Genomic DNA, 26,298 nt, shown 5'->3' on the forward strand with positions numbered 1-26,298 from the left:
CCCCACAGTAAGGACCAAGCATTTGGGATTTTGCTGTGCTACCACCATTGTGATAAAATAGGTGTGGTTTGAAGTGGGTGTGGTTTCAAAAAGGGGAGTGGTCAAAACTGGCTTCCATTAGCGGCCCTCCACCATGTATGCTAGAGAAATTCCGGCCCTCGGCACCGTAGAAGTTGGACAGCACTGGTGTATGCTATAAACCACCCCGTATAGATGAGGGGGATGAGGCCCAGCTATTGTTGCAAATGGAGGAGGCTTCAAAACTGGGTCAAGTTGTTATTATGGGGGACTTTAATTATCCGGACATCGACTGGAGTAATGGGGTGGCTAAGTCAGAAAAAGCTAGTAGGTTTGTAAATATGCTAAATGACAACTTTTTATTTCAGGCGGTTCAAGAACCCACTAGGAATGACTCTATTTTGGACCTGGTGATTTCTAATAATAATGAACTCATCTCTAACATTTGTGTGGGTGAGCATTTGGGGAACAGTGATCACAACATGGTCTCCTTTGAGATAATGCTGCAGAGACAGCTCTATAAGGGAGTAACTAAAACGCTCAATTTTAGACGTGCAGACTTTGCCAGTATAAGGGCATCTCTGCAATGTGTCAACTGGGAAAGGCTTTTCATGGGGTTAGACACAGAAGGAAAATGGAACATCTTTAAAACATTGCTTTGTAGGTATACACAACAGTATATCCCCCTAGTAAGCAAGGAGAGGCAGCGCAAAGCAAAACCTTTATGGCTGAATAAAAGTGTTATTGTCGAGGTTGGTAAGAAAAAACGTGCTTTTAGGGCATTCAAGTTAGCTGGGTCAGCGGAAACTTTCATCAGGTACAAGGAAGCAAATAAAGCAGCAAAAAAGCTATCAGGCAAGCTAAAATAGAGATGGAAAGGGATATTGCAGCTAGGAGTAAAAAGAATCCTAAATGATTTTTTAATTATGTGAATAGTAAAAAAATGAAGCAAGAAGGGGTGGGAACCTTATTATCACGGGGGGGTACGTTGGTTGATGAGAACGGGGAAAAAGCTGAAATTTTGAACTCTTATTTTTCATCTGTCTATACATCTGAGGAGCCAGATAATGAAGGCTTCCCTTGTAATATGCCCAGTGCTAGTAATTTAGCTACTGACGCGTGGGTCACTCGGGAGGAAATTCAAAAGAGACTTGAACATGTAAAGGGAAACAAAGGTCCAGGACCAGATGGGATTCATCCCAGGGTATTAAATGAGCTGAGCGCTGTGATTGCCAAACCTCTTCACTTAATTTTTCAGGATTCGTTGAGGTTTGGCATGGTGCCGAGAGACTGGCGGATTGCTAATGTGGTGCCGTTATTTAAAAAGGGATCCCGTTCTCAGCCTGAAAACTATAGGCCTGTTAGTCTGACATCAGTAGTAGGAAAACTTTTGGAAGGGGTAATAAGGGATAGGGTACTTGAATACATTGCAGTTCACAATACTATTAGTTTGTGCCACATGGTTTTATGCGTAACAGATCTTGCCAGACTAATTTAGTTGCCTTTTATGAGGAGGTGAGCAGGAACCTTGATGCTGGAATGGCAGTTGATGTCATCTACTTGGACTTTGCTAAAGCGTTTGATACAGTACCTCACAGAAGGTTAATGATCAAATTAAGGAATATTGGCCTAGAACATAATATCTGTAATTGGATAGAGAACTGGCTGAAGGATAGAGTACAAAGAGTGGTTGTAAATGGAACATTTTCTAATTGGACCAGTGTGGTTAGTGGAGTACCGCAGGGGTCAGTCCTTGGGCCTTTGCTTTTTAACTTGTTTATTAATGACCTGGAGGGGGGCATAGACAGTACTGTTTCTATTTTTGCTGATGATACAAAATTGTGCAAAACTATAAGTTCCATGCAGGATGTGCCGCTTTGCAGAGCGATTTGACAAAATTAGATAACTGGGCAGCAAAATGGAAAATGAGGTTCAATGTTGATAAGTGCAAAGTTATGCACTTTGGTAGAAATAATATAAACGCAAACTATCAACTGAATGGTAGTGTGTTGGGGGTATCCTTAATGGAGAAGGATCTAGGGGTTTTTGTTGATAACAAGTTGTCTAATGCCAGGCAGTGTCATTCTGTGGCTACTAAAGCAAATAAAGTGCTGTCTTGTATAAAAAAGGGCATTGACTCAAGGGATGAAAACATAATTTTGCCCCTTTATAGGTCCCTGGTAAGGCCTCACCTTGAGTATGGGGGGCAGTTTTGGGCTCCAGTCCTTAAGAAGGATATTAATGAGCTGGAGAAAGTGCAGAGACTGCAACTAAACTGGTAAAGGGGATGGAAGGGTTAAACTATGAGGTGAGACTGTCGAGGTTGAGGTTGTTTTCTCTGGAAAAGAGGCGCTTGCGAGGGGACATGATTACTCTGTACAAGTACATTAGAGGGGATTATAGGCAGTTGGGGGATGTTCTTTTTTCCCATAAAAACAATCAGCGCACCAGAGGTCACCCCTTTAGATTAAAGGAACAGAGCTTCCATTTGAAGCAGCGTAGGTGGTTTTTCACGGTGAGGGCGGTGAGGTTGTGAAATGCCCTTCCTGGTGATGTGGTAATGGCAGATTCTGTTAATGCCTTTAAGAGGGGCCTGGATGAGTTCTTCATCAATCAGAATATCCAAGGCTAATATCTACAGTTAGTACTAGTGGTTGTATTTATAGTTTATGTATGCGAGTGTATAGATTGGTAGGTGTGGGTTAGGTGTGCTGGGTTTACTCGGATGGGTTGAACTTGATGGACACTGGTCTTTTTTCAACCCTATGTAACTATGTAACTATGTAACTATGACCCAGTCCCCCTGTTTCTTTTGGTCTTGTAAGCGTTTCGTATGCTATTCTGGGTTTGGAATTTTTCCATATAAATTTTGAAAGTTTTGTTTTAATTTTAGTAAAAAATATACCTGGGATGTGTATCGGTATACATTGTAAGATATAGAGGATTTTAGGAAGAATTAGCATTTTTACTATGTTAATTCGCCCTATCCATGATATACAGATGTTTGAACACTTTTGCGTATCTTTATCTATCATTTCAAACACTGGTGCATAATTCTTGGGATATAAAAGTTTTTCGTTCTGGGTTAAATATATCCCCAGGTATTTGATTGCGTCTTTGGCCCATTTAAATGAAAAGTTTTTTTTAAGATTTTGCACTTTATATTGAGGTATGGTGATGTTTAGGATTTCCGATTTATTATAGTTGATTTTAAAGTTAGATAATTGACTAAATGTGTTTATAAGATCCATTAAGTTGGGTAAGGTAACATATGGTTGGGTTATATAGAACAGAAGATCATCAGCGAATGCTGAGACTTTATGTTCCGTGTTAGAAATATTGATTCCTTTAATGTTTTTATTTTGTCTAATTGCTAATAATAATGTTTCTATCGTTAAGACAAACAAAAGGGGGGATAATGGGCATCCTTGTCTGGTACCGTTTCTGATTAGGAATTTGTCTGATAGTGAGCCATTGATTCTTATTTTGGCGTTTGGGTTTTGATATAGTGACATTATTTTCTCAATTAGAATGTTCCCGAACCCCATTGCATATAATACGTTCTCCATAAATAACCAGTCAATCCTATCAAATGCTTTTTCAGCGTCCATTGATATGATTAGGGCTTCCTTTTTTCTAATTTTCATGACTTTTATTATATTAAGTGTTCTAATTGTATTGTTTTTCCCTTCTCTTCCAGGTATGAATCCGGATTGGTCAGGATGTGTTAAGGTTGGTAAGTATATTTTTATTCTATTTGCTATGAGTTTGGCAAAAAATTTTTGGTCTATATTGATAAGTGAGATTGGTCTATAACTAGCACATTCGTGCGGATCTTTCCCTGGTTTAGGAATTAGAGTTATATGGGCTTCTTGAGATTGATCTGGTATTGGGATCCCTCTCTTTTGTGTGTTGTACATTTTAAGTAAAATAGGGTTGAGGGTATTTTCAAATATTTTATAATAACTGGCTGTATACCCGTCTGGGCCTGGACTTTTTCCTAACGGTAATTCCTTAATTACTTTAGAGAGTTCTTCTTTGGTAAAGGGCATATCAAGGTTTTTGGATGTATCCTTATCTAGTTTTGGTATTTTAAGTTGTGCTAGGAAGTTTTTTATTTTAACTTCCACTTTATCTTTTGTTCTTTCGTTTGTTTGTTGTTTATTTAGGTTGTGTAGGTTAGCATAATAAGTTTGGAAACATTTCGCTATTTCTGAAGTTTTATTTACTAATTGTTGTTTTTTATTTTTTATTTTTAAAATGTACGACTTAGCAAATTGTGTTTTCAACATATTTGCTAAATATTTACCACATTTGTTGCTGTATTCGTATATGTTACGTTTAAATCTTAGAAAGGCTTTGTTTGATTCTAGATCTAAGATATTTTTCAGTGCTTTTCTTTTCTCAGTTAATTTTTGGTGAGTTTCCTCAACTTGTGCCATTTTATGTTGTGTTTCTAGTACGTTTATTTCCTCTAACAGTTGATTTATTTCTTTTTTCCTTTCTTTTTTACAGTGGGCCCCCATTGATATCAGATAACCTCTCATTGTGCATTTATGTGCTTCCCATCTTATATGTTGTGAAGTGTCTTGTTCTGAGTTTTCAATAAAAAATAGTTTTATTTTTTCTAATACCTTTTCTCTGTGTATTTCTTTATAGATGAGATTTTCGTTCAGTCTCCAATTATAGTTGTTAGTTACAATTGTTGGTAGCTTAAATATCATGGTTATTGGAGAGTGATCTGATTGAAATGAATTTTCAATGCTAGATTTATGTACTATTTCTAACCATTTATGTTCTATAAAGATATAGTCAATCCTTGCATAATTCTTGTGTACACATGAATAATGAGTATAATCTCTTTCCTGGGGATGGAGAATTCTCCATATATCAGAAAGCAAATTTGTGTGTAATATTTGATTTATTCCTCTAATTAGAGAAAAAGGTAAGTATGATTTTTTGGACGAAGTGTCAATTATGGGATTTAGTGGGATGTTGAAATCTCCTCCCATGATTACAATGCCTTCTTTGAAAGAGCTTAATTTGTTTAATATTTCTTTCAGAGTTTTTAGTTGATTTTTGTTAGGTAAATAAATATTACACAAGGTTACTTTCTGATCATATAATCTTCCGTCTTTTCTCTTGTATATATCTGATACTGAGAATGGAATATTTTTGTGGATAGCAGTTAATGTTAATATGGTTGAACTTGATGGACGTATGTCTTTTTTCAACCCAACTTACTATGTTACTATGTTACTATGTTAATACACCATTTGTTTTTTTTTCGGTATTATTTCCCATAAATATTTTGTCATAATATCTATGGTGAAATTTAAAAGTGGTATTATCTCTGAGGTGGGTTTCTTGCATAAATATTATCTTTGCTCCTAGATTATTGCAATGATTGAACATCTGTGATCTTTTGATAGGCTCATTTAATCCATTTACGTTAATGGATATCAATTTTATTTTACCCATTATCTGTGTCTGGATAGCATTTAAGTCTCTCTAAATTGCGTCTCTTCATAATGTTTTTTGTTACATTTGTCATGTTTGCCTTGTACGTTAGGGGAGGGTAGTAGGAAAAAACTATGTACAAAGGATAATTAGCAATTGCTGAAACTGCAATTAAACATTTATTAGTAGATGGTGAAAGTATATCTTTATAAGCAGTTAGTTTTCTATAAGATAGATACATTGCTCTATCTTAATAGTGGGGGGGTTGTGGAAGGTACACCTGTAACTTGTTAGTATATATTTCAACAGCATGTGACCACTTTTCTACCCTGCTTCATTTTATAAAAACAATATAAAGCAAAAAAGAGGGTATATATAAGTTTTTTCCTTATGCCCTGATGCGTTATATTAAGGGATGTTAACAAAAACTTGGTATTAAAGGTACTGATGTCACCATTAACAGAGATAAAACTTTATAATTAACAATCACTTGTTTATGTTTCATGTTAGGTATTACACACGGCTATTCTTTTGACGCCCGCGACAATTTTTGAACGTGCGGCAAATTTTTTCATCCGTTTCATGAAACAATCCAACAATGGCGAAATGCCGCGAATCCATGCCTGGCGAAACATTTTGCCCATCACTACTTCTCAGTTTTATGCCCTTGGAGTTGTTTCCATTCATCCCTAAACCATATCCTTCTGTGATCTCTTACACAAGCTCTCAAGAGTGTTTAGTTCACTTTATAAAGTCTTTAGCAGGACTAATAAAAAAGAACGCTTTTCAGTAAATGGCAATAAAAGTTTTTTTGTTTTCTTTATTTTTACAGTCTCTAAAACCCCAAGCCCAAGTACAAGCCCAAGCCCCTGCCAGATGTACTGCAGCTACTCTGCCCAATGTATCTATTCCAACCAGATATGTAATGGGGTACAGGACTGCGCTTATGGGGATGATGAAAGAAATTGCGGTAAGAAATCAGTACTGAATAGCATTAAATTAGGACAGTATATTCCTGATTTGGGTTTTTACTTTGCACGTACATACAGTACATTACATTTAAGTTCTGGAAATACTAAATCACAGTACCCTGAGAGAGTCCATTATGTGACAGTACCATTCACTCATTTATTCAGGAAAAGTATCTCTTTAAATCTTCCCCTTTTAAAATTCATTGTGTTCCATATACAATTACACAAAGCCCAGTTTCCCCTTTATATATGACACTCTGGGCCTAATTCAAATCAATGTGAAACCACTGGGCCAAATTCAGTTTCATGAGAAAAGCTTATCTACTAATTTGGTTCAGGATTTTCCCAGATTGGCGATGTCAAGGAAAAACTGTTGGATAGGCCAGTTTGATTGTAGCTACATTTTATTCGTACGTACGAAGGCAGTATCCAGACATTCTTAAATGAGAATGATACTACATTGAATGCCCCAAAGCATGTTTGTCTTATAGTCCTGAAACAGTCTTATCAGTAGTTAGCTTTGTTATCTCTAAGAACAGAACAGGCAAAGAGGCCCAGTTGACCAACACACCCAACATGCTTTTCACAAGTTTGCGGACTCATCAAAATGTTTTTACAACAGCAAAAAGAAACATTCTTACACAATGTATTTCACAACCCTTCTAATATTAAATGATATGAACAAGATGGAGAAAAGAAATAAGATGGTTTCTTTTTTCTCTAACATTCCTCCCTGTTGTTCAAAATCTTGAACATATATATTCTTCTTACCCAGAACTCTATTCCGCTCACCTATAAAAGGTTAAGTGGCAGTACTGAGTTGCCTTTTTCGGGTTCCCATCTAAATCAAAGTTCTTCATTACCCTATTCATACAGGAATGGGATCCTGCTATGGATAAGGTCGGCCAAACACAGAAGGTTGCTGATCAGAAGAGGCTGTTGTATATTTGATCCAGGAGCTAAATGGGTGAGCACCCTCCCTTCAGCTGCCCCTCCATGTAACCTCTGGATGAAATACTGTATTTGCAACAACACAACCTTGCTATAATATATAACACAAGGCCCATTGCAATCCCACACATTTAGTACTATAAAAACTTTTAAACATTTGATAACCAAATCCTTATGATTCCCATAAATGAGAAAGGGTTCTATAGGGCTCAATTGGGTCATGTGAGTCCCCAATCCAGGTACAACTCTCCTTACCTGTGATTGTATAAACCCCACCCTCATCTACTAGTAGGTAATCTAGGACCATTCTATTCTATAATGCCATCTTCCTGACTTAGGCCAATTTCTCATTTATTATTTTGATGGAACTTATAGTTTCATTTATTATACCATCTATTATACTAGCATACTTATTTAATCTATTGGCTAATTCTATTCCCCATCCTGTCCAGGCAGGGAACCACATCCATCCTTTATCTGAGGTGGAAAATAATTCCCTTTTTTTTTTATTACCCTAGAATGAATACCTTGATTGTCTGTGTATGAGATGTTCAGGTGTTGTCTGATAACAGGTACAACTCTTTCTATGGTACAATTTCCCTACGCTCCCATAGGGAGCCATGAGTAAGCTTAGTTTCCAAATATAATATAGTTCTTATCTAAGTACCCTAGAAATGATTGTACCCTGATACCCCAGGCAATATCTGAAACCATCTCATATTATCTGTCACCTTAGACTTAAACTCTTATCTTCATCTTCTCCTCGGTCAGGGCAGGAACAACTCGGGACATAAGAAGTATACATTTTTCCCAAGCCAACATAATCATTACAATTACCCTGCATTTTATCACATTTCTTTCCCATATAATCCAAGTAGAAATTCAGAATAGCATTTTCACAATCTGTGTTTCCCACATGAATCTTAGGTATATATACTAAGTGACTGTATGATTAGCAAACATGGATCCTACACATATGGTGGGTGTATCTAGTAACCCTGTTATTTCCAAATATGTTCCCTAATCTTTAATTGCATTTTAATACTTATAATTTGTGTCTATTGCAACTTCATAGCTATAATCTGTAAGATTAATATCATTGATAGAGATAGGTATCCCTACTAAAGGTATCCCCTTGTGGTTGACTGGAACGTATAAACATCTCCAGCAGTCAGTAGTATGTAACTGCTTTGCAGCCTGCTGGTGTAAGAGCCATATAGAATTTGCCAACCCCCCTTTACTGGTGTAAAGCAATGATAAGGACCTTTACCCAGAATAACAAACACAGAGTCATTATTTTATAAAAGTCCTTTTCTTCCTGATGGTGATCCTCTTCACCCAGAGTAGGCCCACGCTTAGTGTCAAAACCTGAAACTGGGACCGTTGGTTAACAGACTAGTGGGATTATTATTACCACTCTCGTCTGACTTACTTTAAAAATGCTTTTTTATCCTCTTGATTCTGGAAGGACTGAATCAGTCTCCTTAGTTGTCTTTCTGTTGATGTGATCTCGTCTTTCATCTCGTTGGGGGGGTTGACAGGCTCAGACTCTGCCATTGGAGATAACACTCTGCTCAGGCTCTCAGTCACTGGAGATAACACCCTGCTCTTGCTCTCGGCAGGACTTCGTAGGGGAAATACCTTCTTACAGTGTCAGATGTGTATTCAGTTTGGCTCACAAATCTCTTTATCACCGCCCAATCTCCTGATTGGAGAGAGTGAGTTCCAAATACAGTCTCTGAATCTGCTAAAGAATAGAACACTTTTCCATACAAGTTAGTGAGCTGCTTAAACAATTGCTTAACATAGTCAGTAAGAGAAACATGTTCTTCCTACCAATATTTGAATAAACAACCCAATATTTGGTGGTCTAGCACCTCAAAGGAAATAACTGTTGGGGACCCTTAGGGGTGTCTCATAGATAACAATGCAAGGGTTAAAGTTTGTACCCAGGTTAGCTTTACCTGTTATTAGCTCTGTGGCTTTTGTTACTGGCCATGCCTCAAATCACTCCAAAACATATCTATGCATACAAATACATAAAAACATTTAAATAGGTGAATACAATCTATCTGTAACCTTTGAAACTGATAGAATGGTTTAACCAGGTGTTATAAATATGATTTTTTCACAAATCCAAAAGCAAACCATAATTTGTTTACCATAAATATAATTCCCCCCTTTTGGAAACATGAGATGGGAGGTGCAAAGTGTTTGCTAACAAATTAGATAAACGGGAGGTGCACACAAACAACCATAATCATGTTTCCAAATATCATCTTATATCTTATAACATTTACTGGTCCATTTAATATGGACTTGTGCTCCAGCCTTACATTTGCAGCGTTTTAAAAATTACTAAAGACTGTGTGACTGGTGTATGTGGCTGTCAGTTGGTGTCCCTGTTAGAACCATACAAGCAGCCTGTTTGTCAGCAGCTTTATCTGCCTTATCATTCCCTGCAGTAATGTTATCTTTCCCTTTGAATATGCCTACAGCCTTTTCTAACAATTACTTAAAGTGACAGTAACACCTTTCATTTTGTGAATCTATACTTACTTTGATAGCAATAATGACTGTTATCCACAAAATCACTGACAAACATACCAGTTTAGCAATATATATATATATACCCATACATATACATACACTTTCACTTTTTATATGGGTGTCTATCGTTCCCTTAACCAACTGAGTGTTAAAGTTTATCCCACTTAGCCCTCAATCTGGTTCTTAAAGCTACTACTACTGACAGAACTACTCCCTTTATTTCTCTCATTTGGTCATAACCCTCTACTTCTTCCTCACTCCATGTCTTCCTAATCTCAACTACATTGATCCCTACTGTGTGTCCCAATTCTAATAGAATTTCAGCATCCATCTGTTCCAATAAACTTTGACTGAATTTGTATAGGGTATCCCACTTGAGTGTACACCATCACATGGGATAGCCATATCAATCTGTTTTGTTAATTTAGCCCATTTGTCTATTTAGCCACTTACCCACTGGCCATCTTTCATCACTGCCTCCCGGTGACAGTGATGACTCAGGAGCTCCTATTCTCTCTGTTCCCGGAACAGAAAAAATCACAAGTCGGGGTCTGGCCACCCCTCGGTTTTGGGTAAAATGTTCCCCATATGGAACTGGGCTGGAGACGATCACGCTCCCCCCTTTTACACAAAACAAAAATCTATATATTCCCAATATATAGATTTTCACAAAAGTGGGTTTCGGTGGCTAAAATTCACATACAGGTTAACCCTTCTTTTGTTCCTGCCAAAATTTCCAGAACAGATAGATACAAACAAATCCCATAAGAAGTGTTAGAACTAATTTCATTTGCACAACCACAACCAATGACCACACTCCACATCTGATGGTAGGCAGTCCCCACTACAGTAAATCCTTATTAATATAGTTACACAGTGAGAGATTAATTAAAGAACAATTATCCCATGAAGGGCAGAGAGAGAGAGTTCTTATCATTAAACAAAAAACACTTTCACTGACACATTAGTACATTCACAGTTACCTAAACATGAACACAACATGTAACGGGTTATGCACATCTGTTACACTAACTTACAAGGGATAGACACAGACTAACAAAGACAAACAAACAACTTACGGCTGGCCTATCCAAGGTTCGTAGAGCGGGTTACTCTTATAGATACAGCCAAGCGAGGGAATGAAAGTGATAGCGAGAGCTTATCAGAGACAAATCTTTGGTCTCACCTTTATTGGCGCCTAAGGTCTCGGTATACAATCATCTCCTCCTGTATGGCTGTCTTCCAATTTCTCCACTCCCGGGTTTACTTCGGCACCAAAGCTGTCAAGGAAAAACTGTTGGATAGGCCAGTTTGATTGTAGCTACATTTTATTTGTACGTACGAAGGCAGTATCCAGACATTCTTAAATGAGAATTGTCTCTGAGCTGATACTACATTGAATGCCCCAAAGCATGTTTGTCTTATAGTCCTGAAACAGTCTTATCAGTAGTTAGCTTTGTTATCTCTAAGAACAGAACAAAGAGGCCCAGTTGACCAACACCCAACATGCTTTTCACAAGTTTGCGGACTCATCAAAATGTTTTTACAACAGCAAAAAGAAACATTCTTACACAATGTATTTCACAACCCTTCTAATATTAAATGATATGAACAAGATGGAGAAAAGAAATAAGATGGTTTCTTTTTTCTCTAACAGCGACAATTCTTTTTGACGAGAGACAATTCTTTTTGACGTGCAGCAATTCTTTTTGACGAGAGATCATTCTTTTTGACGAGAAACATTTTTTTTGACGTGCTGCAATTCTTTTTGACGAGAGACAATTCTTTTCATGAGAGAAAATTCTTTCGACGCACAACAATTCTTTTGGTGAGAGACAATTCTTTTTGATGAGAGACAATTTTTTTGACGTATGGCAATTTTTTTTGACGAGAGACAATTCTTTTGATGTGCGCCAATTCTTTTTGAAGAGAGACAATTCTTTTGACGCATGACAATTCTTTTTTACGAGAGACTATTCTTTTTTACGAGAGGCAATTCTTTAGACACACAACAATTCTTTCGACGAGAGACAATTTTTTTGACGTGCGGCAATTCTTTTTGATGAGAGACAATTCTTTTGATGCGCGGCAATTCTTTTTGGCGAGAGACAATTCTTTTTGATGAGAGACAATTATTTTGATGAGAGACAATTCTTTCGATAAGAGACAATTCTTTTTGATGAGAGACAATTCTTTTGCCAATGTATTACACTGCACAGTTTTTGCCCTGTTTCTCCAATGTACATTCCTCCACCGAATACACAAAAAGTCTACACCATTCGGGACTGCTATTCATGTGCTTCCTCCAATGTGGTGTACATGATCATCTGTGCTAAGTGCCCTACAGGAGGAATGTACATTGGAGAAACAGGGCAAAAACTGCGCACAAGGATGAACCATCCCAGACATAAGATCAAGACCAAAGCGTGTGATACACCAGTGGGACAACATTTCTGCAATCAGGACCACAGGCTTCAGGACATGAAGGGGTTAATTCTAAAAGGGAACTTTGGAACTGAACGAGAAAGGAAGATCTATGAATACAAATGTATGGAGTTATTCAACATATTAAGACAGGACCTTAATTTGGGGTCAGGTTCCATGTCACACTATCTGACCTGACTGAATCCAGACCCCTGGACTATTTACAACCCACCCTAATAAACCTTAATTACTTTTCTTATCTTCACAAGTTCTCTCTATCTATCTGTAACTTCCTAATTTATTGCTTGTGAACACTTCTCTCTGATCTATCAGTATAAATGTTGTGCCATTTCAGTTCTCATTTGTATTTTGCCTGATGAAGGGGCCTTAGAGCTCCGAAAGCTTGCAATGTATTGTTATTGTTAGCCAATATAGGTATCATTTCTACAATACTCTTGTATTTGTGTTTTGTTGTTTTTTACTATTATTTTTGACACTGGCTAACACGGTACTACAGTTTTTGTTTTGGGATTATGCTCTGTAGAGAATTCCATGTGACATTAGCCAAACAATAATCATGAGCCAATATTTGACGTGGAGAAAGAAACATTGTAAGCAGCGAGCAACTCATTATGGAATCTGTAGTAGCAAAGATCATTATGTCAGAAGTATGTTTGTCAGCAAATGTTATAAAGTAGTTCACTTTTGTTTTTACAGTCACACTAACCACCACAGCAACCACCACAGCAACCACCACAGCAACCACAAGAACCACCACAGCAACCCCAAGTGCGCCAATCTGCAAATTATATTGTACAAGTTTATTTTATTATTACACGTGCATCTCCACCAACCAGATATGTGACGGTATACGACAATGCCTTAATGGAGATGATGAGCTGAATTGCGGTAAGGAATGATTCATGGATAGCATTTACTGTATGGCCTAAGGCAAGCCTCATGTCATTATATCAGTTGATATAATGCATAGAAAAATAACAAATTCTATGGAATTTGTTATTTTTCTATGCATTATATCAACAGATTAGCCCCTGATTCCCACCGAAAACACATTTTATGGAAAAATTTGCAGATTTTAACACTTACATCAACCTACCCAACCTTTGCTAGTTATTTCCTAGACAAAATTAAAAAAATAAGAAAAAAGAAAATAAGGTCAAACCAAAGGGAAACTATAATAGCATCAGTTCCCTCAGCTGCTACTTGTCTTGCATCCTTTTCCACTCTAAGAGAGACACCATTCTTCTCTCATTAACTCTAAATGTCATCGTACTACCTTCTCTCTTTTTCCTATTCCCCCTCATCTCATTCCTCCCCTTTTACCGATTTTTATTCATTCATTCATCACCTCTCTCTCTCTCTACTCACACATTCCCACACTCATTCAAACATTCAGTCATTAAACCTATTCTTTAAAAACCTTTTCTGGATCCTACTGGGATAGACAACATAGAGCAGTAGAAGGTCTGCCAGGAGTGGAGGTTATTGCTGATGATATGTTGGTGGATAGTTGTGGAGACACCACAGAGGAAGCCACAGTGGATCATGACAAAAATCTGATTGGACTCTTAGAAAGAGCCAGAAAGCTGAACCTAAAGTAAAACAAACAGAAGCTAAGACTGAGACTATCATCAGTGCCATACATGGTGCATCTACTGATAGCTAAGGGTTTACACCCAGATCCGGACAAAGTAAAAGCAATTTTGAAGATGTCAAAGCCAGAGAATGTTCTATCAGTTGAAGAATGTTAGGATTTGTAAACTACTTATCCAAATTCCTACCACACTTGTCTGACGTAACCATTAAGAAGGCTGACAGACAAATAGGGGCTGATTTACTAACCCACGAATCCGACCCGAATTGGAAAAGTTCCGACTTGAAAACGAATATTTTGCGACTTTTTCGGATTCTGTACGAATTTTTCGGATCCAATACGATTTTTGCGTAAAAACGCGAGTTTTTCGTATCCATTACGAAAGTTGCGTAAAAAGTTGCGCATTTTGCGTAGCGTTAAAACTTACGCGAAAAGTTGCGCATTTTTCGCGTAAGTTTTAACGCTACGCAAATTGCGCAACTTTTTACGCAACTTTTGTAATGGATAGGAAAACTCGCGTTTTTACGCAAAAATCATATTGGATCCGAAAAATTCGTAAAGAATCCGAAAAAATCGCAAAACATACGAAAAAATCGCAAAGTACCGATCATTACGAAAAAAACGCAATCGGACTCCATTCGACCCGTTCGTGGGTAAGTAAATCAGCCCCATACAGTATATAGGTCTGGCAATCCAGCCATGACAAATCTATGAAGCAAATAAAAAAACTGCACAACCATCCTACGATACTATGACGTGACAGTACAATGCGATGTCAGTGAAAAGGGACTAGGAGCAACTTTATTGCAACAAATCCAACCTGTTGCCTTTATAATGCACACTGTCTCCAACAGAGCAAAGAAATGCACAGATGAAAAAGGAATGTCTGGCTATCACGTTTGGCGTTCAAAAATCAGTATTTACATGGGAAAAACCTAATCAACATTTAGTCTAACCACAAGCCACTAAAATATTTTCAGGAAACCTCTACTAGGAGTCAAAAAAAGCAAATTATAATCTAAATGTCAGGATCAGCCAGGATCCGAACACCACTTGGGGTGTTCCTGGCAGCATGCATTTGCCTCTGTAGCCACTGTAGTCATTTTGGGCTGTCTCTGTTTAATTCTTCTCTTGTCTGTCTTCTACTTTCTGGCTGCTCCCTTTCCTCCACCCACCTCATTAACCTCATGTGTTTCCCATCTCCTAATCTTCACCCTTTTTAAGCCTTTTCTTGACCATTGCCCCTTGCTTGGTCATTAATTGTTTCTTGTGACCCTGCCTCCGTGTTCCCTGTTCCTGTGTCTATTCTTGTTCTTGCTGGTTCCAAGCTCCAGTTCCTTGTCCTGATCCTGCTTTCTGCCTTGTTCCTGTTCTCTGGTGCCCTTCCTAGTTCTGCCTTGATTTCCCGGTTTTGACCTTGGCCTGTCCTCGACTTTGCTTGACTGCCGCTTGCCCTGACCTTTTGCCTGTTTTGGATTCCGCCTCTGCCTGCCGTGTTATATATGCAGTGTGTATTTCCATTGTGTGCACTGTTACGTCACTAGTTATTAAAGTTCTTCATTATCATCATGGCCTCTGACACCAGTTCTGTGATCTATGGTTACACTCCAGGTTACCCAGTCTTCAGGCTCCCACCTTCCTGGTACTCCATGGCATCTCCTCAGGGAGATCGTGACACTAAATGTGAGTTATAAAAAAGCATTACAGACTTTCTGACCAGCACCATTAACCAAAGTCCAATTGAAACCTGACTATTTATTCTTCATCTATGCAGAAGAGCTAAAACATATTTAAGAGAATCTGACATACTGTACCTCTACAACAGATACAACACCATAATGAACAAGGTAAAGCCTCACAGTTATTAAAGGGCACTGTTCTAGCTGAATGACCTGATCAGACAGAAGGGGTACCCATTTGAAGACCCCATCAAGGACTGCTGGGGTTTTCGAGATGAAACCACTATACAGAATGGTATTATGTATAAAGGACACAGAGTCATCATGACCTAGAATTTGCACCAAGATACGATAGCAAGTCATTCAAGTCATCTGGGCATAGTTGCATACCTTCACAAGGCCAAAGATGTGCTATTCTGGTGACATATGAGATAATTGAGGCAATAAAGTCTTAACACCAGCAATAAATACCTCAACAAACAGACAAAGGAACCACTGATGACACCCAAACTCCCTACTCTACCATGGAGTAAATTGCCAGATACAATTTCTGATACCACCTTTAAAATCATAATCGAATGCTGTAAAATGCATTTTAGTCATCATGGGATACCTGGACCACAATGGACCACAATATATCAATAAGTTCACCCATTTTTCCTAAAATTGGGGATTTCAACACCTTGCCTTGTTTCCTATCACAGTCAGTCCAATGGTAAAGCTGAAGCTGCTATAAAGATAGCAAAAACCACCATAAAGAAATCAAAGATCGCTGGAAACTTAATTGGAGGAATACTCCTAGAGAAGGTACCAACTGCAGTCCTGTATAAAGACTTATGTCACAAGGGACAAGATTTCTCCTTCTCACCGCTCAAAAGCTGCTGTTTCTAAAGGTGATAGAAAAAGTGGTTGATCAGCTTACAGAGAGGCACCAGAAAGCAAAAGCATATTGTGATATTTGTGCTTTGTTAGTTGGAAGCTAATGTGGTTCCATTATTCTTAGCCTGAAACCTATAGGCCTGTTAGTCTGACATCAATTGTAGGAAAGCTTTTAAAAGGTGTAATAAGGGATAGGGTACTTGAATACATTGCAAATCACAATGCTAAAAGTTTGTGCCAGCATGTTCTTATGTGTAACAGATCTTGCCAGACTAATTTAATTGCCTTTTATGAGGAGGTGAGCAGGAACCTTGATGCTGGAATGACAGTGGATGTCATTTACTTGGATTTTGCTAAAGCATTTGATACAGTACCTCACAGAAGTGTAATGATCAAATTGAGGAATATTTGAACATACAGTAATATTTTTACTTGGTTAGAGAACTGGCTGAAGGATAGACATATTTTCTAATTGGACCACAGGGGTCAGTCCTTGGTCCTTTGCTTTTTAACTTGTTCATTAATGACCTGGAGGGGGGCATAGACAGTACTGTTTCTATTTTTGTGGACAATAATTAATTGTGCAAAACTATAAGTTCCATGCAGGATGCTGCCGCTTTGCAGAGCGATTTGGCAAAATTGGAAAACTGGGCAGCAAACTGTAAAATGGGGTTTAATGTTGAAAAGTGCAAAGGTATGCCCTTAGAAGTAATATAAATGTGAGTTATACACTAAATGGTAGTGTGTTGGGGGGATCCTTAATTGAGAAGGATCTCTTTATAGGTCTCTGGTGAGGCCTTATATGTATAGATTAACAATTTGGTCCTGTATTTGTACCCCTTTACTCTATAATGTGCTGCATGAAATTATGGCACTATATAAATAATATCATCAACATATTGGCCCCTCCCTCTAGCCAAACAATATTACAGAGAACAAGTCAAACTTGTCATGGAACTGAGATCATGGAACTTTAAATGCTAACTTAAAGTTGCATTCATCAGCAGCTACGATTGTAAGCCTGGGTTGTTGTGTTCCTCATTGACTTATTCAAAAGAATCCAATACTCTACAGGCACTAGAACTTTAGGGCCCAGCCCTCTACAGACATTTATTGCTAATGCCCCACTTTCCTGTAGACTTGATAGCTGAGTGCCTGGGGTATTCATTTTTGGTGTGTAATGGAGGGACATTTGTTAATTTCCCTGGCTTCCCAAAGCAGAAATTTACTGGGAAAACCTGCTTATCCATTTGTTGAGACAATATCTGACCTAATCCAAATGGCTACTGGTCTGAAAAATCTGTCATGGCAATAGGTATGATAAGTCAGTGTGTTATCATTGCTCGTTTATTCAAAGAAAACTGAATTTGCAGCCAGTATTTGTTCAAATAAACACAAGGGCGAGGTTGGGACATTTTCTAAATTGTGGGGGAGGTCTTTGTATTGTACATGGGAGTGGTAGCCTGAAGGCCATTTAGGGTGAAGTTTAGGGTAAATACTTATGACCAGAAAAATCAGCTACGTGATTTTTAAATCTCAGTTCAAATCTGAACATTTTCCATGGAAAGTGTGATGTGTACTCTGTAATATTTTTTTGGTGGGAGGGGCTAATCAGTTGAATATTATTTATACATATATAGTACCATCATTTCATGCAGCACATTACAGAGAAAAGGGGTACAAGTACATTCTCTTTTCTCTTTTTTTACAGCCACTACAACCCCAAGCATACTGATCTGCCAGATGTACTGCAGCTACACATACACGTGTATCCATGCCTACCAGATATGTAATGGGGTACAGGACTGCGCTTATGGGGATGATGAAAGAAATTGCGGTAAGATATCAGTAATGCATAGCATCTTATATTAAATTGTTTATATGCTGTTAAGTTTATTTTGCTTGACAAACACAACAGAAATAAATTTGGAATTATTTCATAGGGTGACAGGTCTCCTTTAAAAGATACATTAGATAAGTTAACTAGTAGAATTCAGTCTAAAGCAACTGAACTTTCTGAGTTTTCTTAAAAACCTTTCACCCCTCATCCGAGTGCAAAAGCAGCACCCCGAAGGCTGCATTAGACCTAATTAGAAATCAAAGTGAGACTCCCGACTCCTGCATGGAAAGAAAATATAAAGAGAGAGAGATACTGAGAGGAGGACGAGGAAGAATAACTTAGTTATTTTAGTTGAAAAGAAGAAGCCCTTGGATGAATATCCAGTCACTTATCAAATCCTGTCACTTTCACCTAAGAAATATTTCCAAAATACGATCATTTATCACCCAAGATGCTGCCAAAAGTCTTATTCACTATCTTATAATATCTCACCTGGACTACTGTAACTCCCTATTAATTGGCCTTCCCCTCCAAAGCCTGTCCCCTCTTCAGTCCATAATGAATACTGCTGCCAGGCTCATACACCTCTCCAACCGCTCCTCCTCTGCCGTGCCACTCTGCCAATCCCTCTGCCGTGCCGCTCTGCCAGTCCCTCTGCCGTGCCACTCTGCCAATCCCCCTGCCGTGCCGCTCTGCCAATCCCTCTGCCGTGCCGCTCTGCCAATCCCTCTGCCGTGCCGCTCTGCCAATCCCTCTGCCGTGCCGCTCTGCCAATCCCTCTGCCGTGCCACTCTGCCAATCCCCCTGCCGTGCCACTCTGCCAGTCCCTCTGCCGTGCCACTCTGCCAATCCCCCTGCCATGCCACTCTGCCAGTCCCCCTGCCGTGCCGCTCTGCCAGTCCCTCTGCCGTGCCGCTCTGCCAGTCCCCCTGCCATGCCACTCTGCCAATCCCTGCACTGGCTTCCCCTACCATCCAGGATAAAATTCAAACTAATGACTCTCACATTTAAAGCAGTTCATAACTCTGCCCCACCCTACATCTCTGAACTTATCTCTAGGTACCATCCAACCCGCTTGTTACGCTCCTCTACTGACCTGCCCCCCAACTCCTCTCTCATTCCCTCCTCACACGCTCGCATTCAAGACTTTGCAAAAGCTGCCCCCCTTCTCTGGAATTCGCTCCCACAAACTATCAGACTTTCTCCCAATAATAGTATGAATGAATGGTGAAACATATTGAAGTCCAGCTGCTTTAGACGTAACTCTACTAGATACTGTATATCAGGGCCTGGATGAATGAGAATCTTCATAGACATTTTTATGAGTTAATATTATGAGTAGCAGCAGAAAAGCTCTCAGTGTGACATTCAGTTTATAAAGTCTTTAGTAGGGCTGATAATAAATAATACAGTATCTAATAGAATTAAGTCTAAAATGACTGGTAGGGAATTTCCCGGTATTTAAACCCTTGAGGGCAGTACAGTCACAGGCATCCAATCACAATGGTTCCATTGAACTTGTTCAGTTAGGTGTTGGCTGAAACTGACAGGTGTAAGAAGGTATGATCCAATCACAATGGTACCATGATTCTCACTGATGAAGGTGTTAATCCTTCAAAGTACATGACTGGAAGTGTGAACTGTTGTGAAACCACCGGGGTAAGGATGTCAACGCGGGATTGTATGTCGATGACAAGCGGTGTCGCAGGCCCCCTCCTCTGTTCAGGGATGGTTTTTCCAGGTTGGCATAAATGGCCTATTTCACACCTATTTCAAACCATCTGTCCTCTCGGCCCAAAATATGCATGTTACGGTCCTCAAAAGAGTGACCTTTTTCTTTGAGGTGTAGATAGACCACTGAGTCTTGTCCTGAGGAGTTTGCCCGCCTATGTTGGGCCATTCTCTTACAGAGAGGTTGTTTTGTCTCCCCAATGTATAAGTCTGAGCACTCTTCACTACACTGGACAGCATAGACCAACATGTTTTAGACTTAATTCTACTAGATACTGTATATCATGACCTGGATGAATGAGAATCTTCATAGAGATAATAATTAAAATTTTTCAGTAAATGGTATGAAGAGATTTTTACAGCCACTACAACCCCAAGCCCCTGCCAGATGTACTGCAGCTACACATACACATGTATCCATGCCTACCAGATATGTAATGGGGTACAGGACTGCGCTTATGGGGATGATGAAAGAAATTGCGGTAAGATATCAGTACTGAATAGCATTAAATGTGTGGGGAATAACTTAGTTATCTTACAAACAGGTGAGAATTACTGATTATATTTAGAAAATTTCTTATCTCAGTATGATGACTTTTACATTAAATTTTTTTCACATGATATTTCCCCTTTACAGGGGCCCGGTCACCCAGACATAAAGAGCTGTATAATGAAAGTCCTTTTCAAATTAAACATGAAACCCAGATTTATTTTTTTATTAACACATCCATACCCATTGTAAAGACATTTAAAAATCCCAGCTGTCAATCATATATTACCTGCCCCGCATCTATGCCTTAGCCCTGTGTGCCTTAGGGATAGAGGTGGGGCAGACAAATACTTTCACTTTCCATTCAGCACTCACATTCCCCCTCTCTCCTCTCCATCTAATTGTGTAGCCAGTGCATGGGCATCTGGTACTCTGGTCCATTCTATCACATAAACAAGGTTTTGGCATTATGCAAAGCTTGCCTTACTTGAACTGAAGAAGCCCTCGGATGAGGGGTGAAACGTTTTCAAGGCAATTCATGAAGTCCAGTTGCTTTAGGCTTAACTCTACTAGATACTGTATATCAGGGCCTGGATGAATGAGAATTTTCCTAGACATTTCATGAGTTAATATTACGAGTAGCAGCAGAAAAGCTCTCAGTGTGTCATTCAGTTTATAAAGTATTTAGTAGGGCTGATAATAAATGGTATTAAGAGATTTTATTCTCATTTCTTACAGCCACTACAACCCCAAGCACACCAACCTGCCAGATGTACTGCAGCTACACATACACGTGTATCCATGCCTACCAGATATGTAATGGGGTACAGGACTGCGCTTATGGAGATGATGAATTGAATTGTGGTAAGAAAACATTACTGAATAGCATTAAAAGTAACAAACTATTTCCAAACTACCATTTAGTCAGTTTTTAGGGAAAGTATCGCTAAAGGATTTTAAAATGTTCTCCTCCATTAAAGTTCAGTCTGTATCGTCTACAGAATTACACAAAGCCCAGTTTCCGCTTATATTGAATTCTGGTACAAAACAGCAGTATTGCTCTTCGGAGCAGATCATTTTATGGACATTACCCATGTAGTGGTGGCCTATATGGTGCCCAATACCAAAAGTATGTTTATATATGCACATTGGGGTTCTCTAATGGAAGTACCCAACACTGATCATTGCTCCTTCTCTTCCTCTTCATTATATGGGTATAGAAACATCATTGTTGTTACTCTACTTCTCACAGAGGGTAAATTGAGGTTGTGATGGATAGAGTTGTAGATAGTGATGCAAAAGGGGGCGTGGTCGCAGCAAAATAGGTGTGGTTGTGTCAAAAACCGATGCCGACCGCATTTTGCAGATTTTCCACCGTTTCGCCAATTTTCCTGTCCTTTTGCCAATTGTTTTTGGCAAAGCGAAATGGGACAAATTGTTCATCCTTAGTTGTAGACCAAGTTTGCTTTGCAATAATAGGCCTTTATGATGTACCTGTAGGGCAGTGGTTCCCAAATTATGTAGTTGCCACCCCTTGGGGAGCAGGGCAATAGGCACAGCCTGAAGGCCATAGGGCGAGAACTAGGGACAATGGCCATTGGCTCTCCTAGCTGCACCTAAAAGCTGAGCTTGAATGTCAAGTTAGGTTGAGCTTAGGAATGACTTTGTGTTTGCTCTCCTATATATTCTTGAAACTATGAGCGAATGACTGATATACTAATATTTTTCTATAGAAGTAGTGATGGGTGAAATAATTCTCCAGTTGAGGATTCGTGGCAAAAAATTGTTGCCCACGGCAAATCAAATTGTCGCGTGTGTAAAAAAAAAATGGCATGCAACTTTTTTTTTGACGTGTGATATTTTCACAGTTTCACAAATCTATATAAAGATTTGCTAATTTTCCGGTGAAGCGTAATGGGACAGATTCAGTCACCACTATATAGCAGTATTCATTTTATAAGTTAAAACGCCCTTACCTTCAAAGTGGCCCCTGGCTAGAGGTTGAACATTCAAGTGGGGCATGTACCAAAAAAGTATGCCAACCCCTGATGTAGGGCTTTTATCATGTTAACAAAATTCTCAGGAGATTTTGGTTCTCAATATTTTTTCTAAACTTTCCCAGAAATCTCAAGGGCCGGCGGCTGCATTAAAATGCAAGAAATCCCCCAATGAGAATCCCAGCTGATGTGAGTAAATCCGGCTCCCTGTTCTCTGTTCCTGCAATTGGAGTTGGGAGCAATAAGCACAGTTTCCCAGCACTGAACAAGTCTGTCCCTTTATCCCCATGTCTGATTCCTGTGCCATATAATGACGGGAAAATGCCATCATTATCTCTATATGTAAGGTACCAGCAAGGGGCCTGACACAGTGCTGGGAATCAGCATTCTCATTGGTCAATTATTTTGCATTTATAATGAAGCTTTTGCTCAGTAGAATTCTCATTGGTGAATTTTCTTGCATCTATAATTACGTTTTGCAGCAACTTCTATAGCAAAACTAGGGGGCGCAGTGGGACAGTGTAATTGGGTTTCCAACACCTTTAAATACTGAAAATACTAAATCACAGAACCCTGAGAGAAAATCAATCCATTATGTAACAGTGCTATTCACTCTCAGAGTACCATGACCTGTATAAAAGCACTCAACCTTCGATTTCGTGGCTGTGGAACTCCTCGATAACTTCTAGTATCTTTATATTGTGCAATTAGGGTTACTTCATTCATTATATAATAAAAAGTTTGTTTTCCATAAATGTTTTACAGAGGATTGTTTTTGTATTTACATTCACAGCAACCACAACAACATCAAGTGCTCCAACCTGCAAAATGTATTGTTTAGGTTTTCTGTATTATTACACGTGCATCTACGCCAACCAGATATGTGACGGTATACGACAATGCCTTTATGGAGATGATGAGCTGAATTGCGGTAAGGAATGATTCATGGATAGCATTTACTGTATGGCATAAGGCAGTGATCCCCAACCAGAAGCTCGTGAGAAACATGTTGCTCCCAAACCCTTTGGATGTTGCTCCCAGTGGCCTCAAAGCAGGTGTTTATTTTTTTGAATTTCTGGTTAGGAGGCAAGTGTTGATTGCATAAAAACCCAGTGTAATTGCCGAACAGAGCCTTCTGTAGGCTTCCAATTAACACTAGAACTTTGGGGTCCAGCCCTCTACAGAAAATAGAACTTTGGTTTCCAGCCCTCTACAGTCACTAGAACTTTGAGGTCCAGCCCTCTACAGAAAATAGAACTTTGGTTTCCAGCCCTCTACAGTCACTAGAACTTTGGGGTTCAGCCCTCTATAGACACTAGAACTTTGGGGTCCAGCTCTCTACAGTCACTAGAACTTTGGGGTTAAGCTCTCTACAGACACTAGAACTTTGAGGTCCAGCCCTCTACAGACACTAGAACTTTGAGGTCCAGCCCTCTACAGACACTAGAACTCTGGGGTTCATCCTTCTGCAGGCATTCATTGCTAATGTCCCACTGCCCTGTAGACTTGATAGCCAGGGTCGTTTTGATAAGTAGTGCCGCCCGAGGTGACCTAGGGAATACTGACCCCCTCGGTTTTGAGGGGCACTCCTCAGGAGCCTATATTTTAATTAAAAAAAATGCCCCCAGTCTCCGGTGTGGATCTCCATAGGAAATCTAGCAATGGAGCTGAGGGTTTGGGATGAGAGGGGTAGGGAGTTGCGTGCTTTGTGAAAGTGATGTACCCCAGTCTTTTCATTTTTCGCCACTGGAGGATTAATTTGTGAAATGGGTGGCAAAATATACCCTTGGAAAAATTGTTGCGCGTGTCAATTTGTGTAAATTTGTGTGGTAGCCGCATTTCGCACATTTTTTTGCCATTTCACAATTTTTCCCCAAAGCTAAACGGAACAGTTTCACTCATCGTTAGTGTCAAATATAGACCTGAAATCACAGCAGGATGATTCATACACAGGTTTAATATAAAGGGGCCCCTGACCATAAAGTGGATTATATTTGGGGGCTTAAACCCAGAAGGTGTGGAAACCATAATTCAAGTTCCTACAGTGAGGGCCAAATAGCACAGATGCATTTTCTTGCTGTGTAACACCATTACTACTTTGTACCTTTGTGCGTATTAAAGTCTGGTTTACAGAATTCACAATGCACTAAAGTCCACTGAGTGCTAATATTTTTATATGGTAAACTTTCCCATGCAACAAGCAAGTACAGTAACATTAGATTTGACACTGTCTACTATGAATTATATATATATATTTATTGTTATTTATTTATAGTTACAACACCCTCATTACCGGCTTATTGTGAAAAGAGATGCGGTTCATCAGTAAGTTGTGTCCTGTCTTCCCAATGGTGTGATGGGGTGTCCCAGTGCCCTAATGGGGAAGATGAGACCTCCTGTGGTGAGTAACGATGGGCAGATGTTACCCAGGTCTATATGTAGATTGGCTACCTAAATAATAATTTAAATAATGTAAAAAAGAAAATGCCATCAATATTTTTAAAAAAAACAAAACATGTTATATAGGGAAAAATGGGACCAGGTCTCAATTACACAACTCTATTGAATATTCTAATTCTTAAAAGATAGTTAGGCTCTGCTTTCCTTTGATTTAATTCCAGATCTTACCATAGAGTCTAATGCTAAATCTTTCATTGCAGTTCATTTGTTAGTAACAGGACATTCTGTATGAAACAAACCTACTTTCTCCCCCAGTGCGATTATATGGAGCAGACTCCCAACTGCAGGTCTATTCTACATTAAAGTCAGCATGGCTGCCTGTGTGCGCTGATAACTGGACTGATGCCTATGGGAGGTTTGCCTCCGGGACTTTGGCTACAACGGGTAAGTGTCTGGCTAATGCGCTCCCTTTTATATGCTCCTGAAGGGGGCTTTCCCGCTACAGGCCGACTTTAATGGTTGGTGCCATCTAGAGAAGAGCTCAAGTATAGAGTTAAGTGATACTGACACTAAAAAACTACTCTTCCAAATATGAATGTACATTAAAAGTTCCCTATAGATCATGTTGATAGTTTTTCACTGATAGGGCTGCTTTTGTATGTAATTGTTACTTGTGTTCCAAAACCAAAACGGTTTTGCCAACATGACTGTCTTTTATCAAACTGTCAGTTACAGCTTCTAATGCTAATGAACTAGTGCAGCACAAATATGGTCGCCCCCTCATTGAGGAACATGGGGGATCAGATAGGGAATGTAAAAGCATTGGGGAAATACAGATGCAGTCAGAAAGTTTTCACATTGTGTCTCAACATGTGGCAACAGTTTGGGGAAGGCTTTGTGCCCCTGTGCACAAAGTAAAGGCCATACAGAATGGGTTTGCTGAGAGTGAATGAACATGATTGGCCTTCACAAAGCCCTGATCTCAACCCAACTGAACCCTTGATAGTTCCCCATTGGAACCCCAACTGTGAGCCAGACCTGTTTCCAAATATCAAGCTGCCCAAGCACTTATACATGATTAGAAAGAAATGCCAACATTTAGGAGAAATCCTTCCAAGAGCAGCAGAAAAAAGCTGTTTTAACAGCAAAGAAAGGGCTGACTGGATATCAATACTCTTGGTTTTCATATGAGATGTTGGAAGGCGGGAACTCCTATCGTACATTAGTCAATAAAACATTAATTAAACCCAATAGGATTGTTCTGCCCCCAATAAGGGGTAATTATATCTTAGT

At 39.1% G+C, this 26,298-nt stretch overlaps 1 protein-coding gene and 1 pseudogene across 2 annotated transcripts in view; both read left to right on the forward strand.

Moving 5' to 3' along the window:
* tmprss2.4 (transmembrane serine protease 2 gene 4) overlaps nt 1–26,298 on the forward strand; it is a 102,171-nt gene that overhangs the window by 10,991 nt on the left and 64,882 nt on the right. The window lies entirely within an intron of this gene.
* The window catches only part of LOC100494624, a 37,178-nt pseudogene continuing 17,195 nt past the window's right edge, over nt 6,316–26,298 (forward strand).

This window comes from Xenopus tropicalis, chromosome 2 (assembly GCF_000004195.4).
Source record: "Xenopus tropicalis strain Nigerian chromosome 2, UCB_Xtro_10.0, whole genome shotgun sequence".
Taxonomy (NCBI): domain Eukaryota; kingdom Metazoa; phylum Chordata; class Amphibia; order Anura; family Pipidae; genus Xenopus; species Xenopus tropicalis.